At 33.8% G+C, this 7,550-nt stretch overlaps 1 protein-coding gene across 1 annotated transcript in view; it reads right to left on the reverse strand.

Moving 5' to 3' along the window:
- LOC137644092 (INO80 complex subunit C-like) overlaps positions 1 to 7,303 on the reverse strand; it is a 171,275-nt gene extending 163,972 nt beyond the window's left edge. Inside the window, exon 1 of the mRNA XM_068377038.1 lies at positions 7,273 to 7,303. The gene's annotated coding sequence lies outside the window, so the exon portion shown is untranslated. The remainder of the gene's footprint in view (positions 1 to 7,272) is intronic.
- Positions 7,304 to 7,550: the final 247 nt, after the last annotated feature.

Here is a 7,550-nt window from a genome sequence, read left to right on the forward strand (position 1 = left end):
TATATATATATATATATATATATATATATATATATATATATATATATATATATATATATATATCACCAGACGTTGCTTGTTCACTGCAGGAAAAAGGTCTCAGACATGTCCTTCCACTCCCGTCTGTTTATGGCCTTTCTATACCAGTCTGTACCCGTAAATTTTCTTAGCTCGTCAATTCCCCCGCCCCACACACACAAAGATATATATATATATATATATATATATATATATATATATATATATATATATACATACATATATTATATATATATATATATATATATATATATATATATATATATATATGTGTGTGTGTGTGTGTGTGTTTGCCTAAGCGTGCGTAAGTTTTCTTTTCGCCAATACTACATACTAATTATTATGGGGAAAAAATATCAGTTAATTTAATGTATTTATTCCAAAGCCTATACAGGTTCACGTGCGTGCGTGCAAAATCCCTCGTTTCTTGACCAACAATTATACGTTAGAGAAAGAATTTCTCCATTTCTTTTTAACTGTTATGGTCTGTTGTTTTAGATCAAGGACAATGACTGAACGAGGTCTATTTTTTTTTTTTTTTTTTTTTTAGTTCTTATCTCACTTGCACCGAAATACGAGGAAAATGAGTCACGTTTCTTATCGGATAAGAAAACTGATTATCTATGACATCGTAATCAGTACGAAACTTTGATCAGACGTTCGTCGATTCGTATCTGCCATTATTTTCCTTATGATTTTACGAACACTATACTTATACCAGTGTACGCGACCCGTCAAAAAATGACGGCTAAATATTTAAGTGGATACGACCACATATACAGATTTGGGGGAAACTGTGGTTTCCGAGTGTGCCCTCGGGGTAACCCATTATTACCTGGGTATGACTATTCCCTCTCCTTCCTATTCGAGGAACGGTAAGAGACCGAGTTATATATCTGGTAATGTATATATATATATATATATATATATATATATATATATATATATATATATATATATATATACATATATATGTATATATGTATATATATATATATATATATATATATATATATATATATATAAATTATATATATATATATATATGTATATATGTATATATATATATATATATATATATATATATATATATATATGTGTGTGTGTATATATATATATATATATATATATATATATATATATATATATACACACATATAAGTGTGTGTGTGTGAAGAAGTATCTCAAAACTATTCATGATTTACTCTATATTTTCTATTTTATTTTCTCCTTTGGTTATTTTGTATCTGAGCATCATGTGTCCCTGTGATTTTTAATTATACATATATATATATATATATATATATATATATATATATATATATATACATATGTATACATTTATAGATGGATAGATAGATACATAGCTAGCCAGACACTTGCACTTTATTATATAAGAGAGGATGGTGATGTTAACTCAGCTTCAGCTAGACAGAACTAAATCCATCAGTAACTCAAAGAGATGGAGATATCACTCTAAAATAATGAATAGCAAGAGACTGTGGTGAGTAGAAAGGCTTTAAATGAAATCAAAGTTTAAACTACTTTTCATTTCAATCTTTCTGAACAAATGTAAAGTTAACAGCTGTAGTAGCAGTAACCACTAGTGGCCAAGGTTCTTAAAATGTAACAAGGGTATACTTTAAAGGCCTTTTCTGAATGTGGATACATTAACGTGGCGAAAGGGTATGTGCATCACCATGATCAGCAAAGCTATACTAGTCAGGGTCATCATTACTAGGTTGGTTTGCTGTGAGCAACCAGTCAAAAGTCTCCCACCATCACCAATCCGCAGTTGGCCAGCGTGTGATGAAAACTGGTTAAACCCCAGACATGAATAAAGACATTTCTGGTGATAATATCCTCCCGTGGACTAGAGACTGCCGCATTTGTTGTTGTTGTTGTTGTTATTGTTGCCACCACCTAACGGAAGTATCGTTGAAGCAAATGACCCTTTAATGGTGTGTGACCGTCAAACACTGAGGTCAACGGCATTAACCATGTCAAGCCAGTCAATACGTTTGACTCTTACAAGTATTCGTAGGTACAGTTTTACTACCTTGACAGGCCTACATTACGAAGTTCCAGTGGATTCAAGATGCTATTATAAAGCATCCTAGGAAGGGGAACATCTAGTGGAGGACTGTGAACCCTTTAATTGCAGGAAATATAGCGCACGAGTCTCATCTTTTATCGGAAGTCAAAAGCACTTTTCTCCCATTGGATGCTCAAAATGAAAAAAGAAAAGAAAAATGCAATCTCGACACCTTGTGTGGTGTTAAAGTCAACAAATTATTATCATTATTACTATAATCACTATTATTATTATTATTACTATTATTATTATTATTATTATTATTATTATTATTATTATTATTATCATCATCATCATTACTGGCTAAGCTACAACCCTAGTTGGAAAAGCAGGATACTATAAGCCCAAGGGCTCTAACAGGGATTAATATTATTATTATTAATACTATTATTATTAGTATTATCATTATTATTATTATTATTATTACTAGATAAGCTACAACCCTATTTTGAAAACCAGGATGGTAAATGCCCAAGGGCTCCAATAGGGAAACCTAACCCAGTAAGAAAAAGAAATAAGAAAATAAATAAACTTCAAGAGAAGCAATGGCAGGGACATAGGATTTGCAACATCATACCATCTAACCATGTTACAAAAAGTCACGGAAAAGGTAAATTGTCTTTTACATAAAAAATATAAAAGACAAAATGTTAAAATAACATTAAACATCAAAAAGAAAAGAGAACAATGTAGCCCTTGCAAGCAAGGCTGTCCCCCTCCAAGGCATTGTCTCGGAAAAAGAACAGATATTCACCATTCTTCACAGCTCCTAACCTTTGCAAATCTCTTATTTGTTCGTCTTGGTTTGTGCGTCGAATTTTGTTTTCTGGCATTTTTTTTTCACCAGTCTCTTAAGGCCAATTTTAGATTCGGTTGTAGAATAAAGGAGACATGGCTGACATCTCATGAATTCTTTTAGGGTTGTTGTGGCCTGATTGGTAACGTCTCTGCCTGGTGTTTGCCAGACGGGAGTTCGAGTCCCGCTCATAGCCTTTAGTGCCTTTAGTGTCTGCAACCTTACCATCCTTGTGAGCTAAGATTGGGGGTTTGGGGGAGCCTATAGGTCTAACTGTTGAGTCCTCAGCAGCCATTGCTCGGCCCTCCCTGGTTCTAGTTTGGGTGGAGAGGGGGCTTGGGCGCTGATCATATAATATATGGTCAGTCACTAGGGCATTGTCCTGCTTGCTAGGGCAATGTCACTGTCCCTTGCCTCTGACATTCATGAGCGACCTTTAAATCTTCAAATGGAAGGTTAACTGATCGAAATATCCTTCATGGACAGTGCTGAATTACCTATGACAGGACCCCATGCTTCGAACTTCTTTGGGCCCTCGACATCTAACAAGGGCCTCACCAACTACCCGGAATATTTCACACTCTTTTCGTATAATTTTTTTTACAAAAATATTACAACTGAAGTACAGTATCCATAGTTTTCTTATTTACCACTAAAGGAATAAAGTAACATAGGCCACTTGTTTTCAGCCTAGTCCGTCTTATGGACAATTCGGCCCTGTCCATGACTACAATCAAAGAAGAAATATGTTTGCTCTGGCTTTCGTTGTGTTAATCTCTCTCTCTCTCTCTCTCTCTCTCTCTCTCTCTCTCTCTCTCTCTCTCTCTCTCTCTCTCTCTCTCTCTCCTAACTAATGGAACTATCATTCATAACTTCAATCAAAGAAGAAAAATTTGTGCTCTGCTTTTCGTTAGATAAGTTGTATCTCTCTCTCTCTCTCTCTCTCTCTCTCTCTCTCTCTCTCTCTCTCTCTCTCTCTCTCTCTCTCTCTCTCAAAATAAAAACCAAACCTTAAGGCCACTTGCAGCACTCCAACAAGTCAGTAATCAATCACGGATAAGTAATTGTAATTACTCAAAAATAAAATATCAAATTACCGGCGATTTCACTGAATAAACAATGCATTGCCCAATTCCACTTGTAATGGACCGCACATTTGATTTTTTTTTCTGAAGATATTCAACGACCACAAAGAGTAAGTGGTAATAGAATTAAAGCAAATTTAATCTATTCAATATGTTACCAGAAATCCTGGAAAAAAAAATAGAGATTTTTAGCTATCGAATATTGGTTTATTTTCTTTGATAACACACACATATACACACGCTATATATATATATATATATATATATATATATATATATATATATATATTATATATATATATATGTGTGTGTGTGTATGTATATATATATATATATATGTGTGTGTGTGTGTGTGCGTCAAAATAGGGAGTGATTAGTGTAAAATTGTTAATGAAGTGACTGTTAAAGATATAAGATAGTAATTTAAGCAGCTGAAGAATAGAAGTATAACAGTAGTTAATGGGGCTCAAAGAAGGTGTTGCAGTACATTGTTATGAGTTTGCTTCGGGGAATGACAAAAGTAAGGTATGTCTGGATGATGGAAAAATTCTGATATACAAATACTTATTAAGAACAATATGGATACAATGTAATGTAGGATTTAGCTAATAAATTAATGTAGATGACAAAAAGGACTGTAAAGGGAAGCACAGTGTAGGTTTATGAAGAAAGGTGTGTTGTTCAAGAGTTTATCATAAAACAATTATCAAATGAGTTTGAAGTATATGGCAAAAGTTTTATGTCACACCTATAAACTTTTGGAAAAAGCTTAAGGTAGAACCATCAGAGTAACACTATGAAGCGGGTTAAAGATGTAATAGTTGATTGCTATAAAAAGCTATCATGATACAAACTACACAAGTGTTGCAAGGTGTAGAGGAAAGAGTCACTTTTTTTTTAGTTAAACTGGGTTTGAGACAAAGGTATTTTTCTAGGACTGCTTAAAATTTTTATGAGTAGATTGGTGAAACCCTAAACAAAAGGGTCTTACGAAGTGAGAAAAAAGTTGAGGTATATAAAAAAAAAATAGTATGTTAATGGTGTCTGATACTTCTGACCGGTGATAGTGAAGTGAAACTGCATAATCTAATGAAAGAATTCTTTAGCATTCACATTTGTAGAGTTAAGAATAAAATAAAAAAGGCTAATAATGGTGTCTGATACTTCTGACCGGTGATAGTGAAGTGAAACTGCGTAATCTAATGAAAGAATTCTTTAGCATTCACATTTGTAGAGTTAAGAATAAAATAAAAAAGGCTAATAATGGTGTCTGATACTTCTGACCGGTGATAGTGAAGTGAAACTGCGTAATCTAATGAAAGAATTCTTTAGCATTCACATTTGTAGAGTTAAGAATAAAATAAAAAAGGCTAATAATGGTGTCTGATAATTCTGACCGGTGATAGTGAAGTGAAACTGCGTAATCTAATGAAAGAATTCTTTAGCATTCACATTTGTAGAGTTAAGAAGAAAATAAAAAAGGCTAATAATGGTGTCTGATAATTCTGACCGGTGATAGTGAAGTGAAACTGCATAATCTAATGAAAGAATTCTTTAGCATTCACATTTGTAGAGTTAAGAATAAAATAAAAAAGGCTAATAATGGTGTCTGATACTTCTGACCGGTGATAGTGAAGTGAAACTGCGTAATCTAATGAAAGAATTCTTTAGCATTCACATTTGTAGAGTTAAGAATAAAAGTTCCATATGAACATGGCCCGTACACCATTACGCAAGGCCTCGTGACTCAGCTTTCTTTTAGTCTACAAAAGAAACTTTGTTAGGTGACGTAAAGAAACATATCCCTTTAAAGGTAAGGCATGACGTAATCATTAAAAAACTGAAAATAGAACAGTGATGAACGGCCAAGGATATCTTGGGATACAATAGATTACATTACACGCTTCAGCAAATTTTGTTATAAATAGACGTATGAATCATTCCACCTCTTGTAATCAGAATTAGGCATCAGAACTGTATGAATATTTTAAATTCACGTTCATGGGTTATAGTATATATTCAAATATACTTAACCTCCCAGTAATTATAGTGATATTGACTCAAGAACATTTTAAAATTCTTATAGCAATTCTGATATATGTCACAGTAAAACATACGGATTTTTATTCTACGGGATAATTAGTTATTGTTTTTGCATAACTGATATTCTTTCACTTCTTGTATACTACTACTACTACTACTACTACTACTACTACTAATAATAATAATAATAATAATAATAATAATAATAATAATAATAATAACTTATTAAAATTATGGAAATTTCATGACCCAGATGCATTGTAACAAGTACAGTAAATTATTCCATTAATATACCAATCAACTCTTTCTTGTGTAGCGATGGGAGTAATTTAGTGAGTCACAGAGGAAGCTTTCTCGAGCTTATCATGATTGTATTATATCTAAAAACACAAGACGTTGACTCGATAAGCGTTGTTGTTGTTGTTGTTGTTTTTTTTTTTTTTTTTTTTTTTTTGAAAGCCAGGAGAAATAAGATAAAATCACTCCAAGGATGTACGGTTGGACGCAGGAAATTCTGGCACACATAGCTCTGAGGGTTGTACACCCATTCACATCCTTACTGCGCGGCGAGTTCTTATGTGTTTGGCTCAACCCACCACCTCTGGCAGCTTTCCCTACACTATCTGTTTGATAGGGTGTACTTCCTCAGAGCGAGGTGTGACAGGAATTCCCGCGTCCAACTGTACATAGAATCCTGGGCTCGTATTCTCACCAAGAAAATGCCTGTTCAGAATCGTAAGTGTAAACCCTTTTATAAAAAAATGGATATATTTATTATACGAAGAGCACCATAATAATCAATTATGGAAGCCGCAAAGATGGTTTCCTCATCGTCTGGTAGATCGATTCAACCTACTTTGACGTCAACGATTTGGGATTTAACCGCGCCAAGACTCCTCGCTGCTGGGGTGAAGGACGCTGGTGACTGGTACAATACATGAATATACGCTACCGATGTCTAAAGTGATGTCAGGCTGGGGAGCCGATTGGGACTACGGTTTACCCAAAGCCAAAGTAAGTCCTTCAAAAAGATGGCAACCGGCCTTACCCCATACAAAAATTGGAAAAAAAAGCCCATTTATAGAAGATTTGGGATTCCGTCTCAGTGTGTACAGGTAGACTTTAAGCGCGCGTTGAATATATGAATACACCTTATACAATAGGTAAAATAACTAAATATATTCCATAACAGCGATAGCGTCATACTCACTCACATGGGTCATCTTGGTCGAACACTCTGTTGGCATCATCACATCTATAAAGAAAGAATGAAAGATATTACTCAAACGAGTCACATGTTTATCTGATACTGGAATGAAACTTATTGTAAAATGAATTAATTACTAAAATAAAAATAAATCAATATTTGCTGTTCACAAGAGTTCAAAATTTCCTCATGTCGAGATAGGGAGAAGTAGGCGAGCATATAGTATGACTGACTATGATAACTGGTAGGAAGTAGAATTTGAAGATAATTGGTTATATAAAAGGA

The sequence above is a fragment of the Palaemon carinicauda genome, chromosome 7 (genome assembly GCF_036898095.1).
Source record: "Palaemon carinicauda isolate YSFRI2023 chromosome 7, ASM3689809v2, whole genome shotgun sequence".
Classification (NCBI taxonomy): Eukaryota; Metazoa; Arthropoda; class Malacostraca; order Decapoda; family Palaemonidae; genus Palaemon; species Palaemon carinicauda.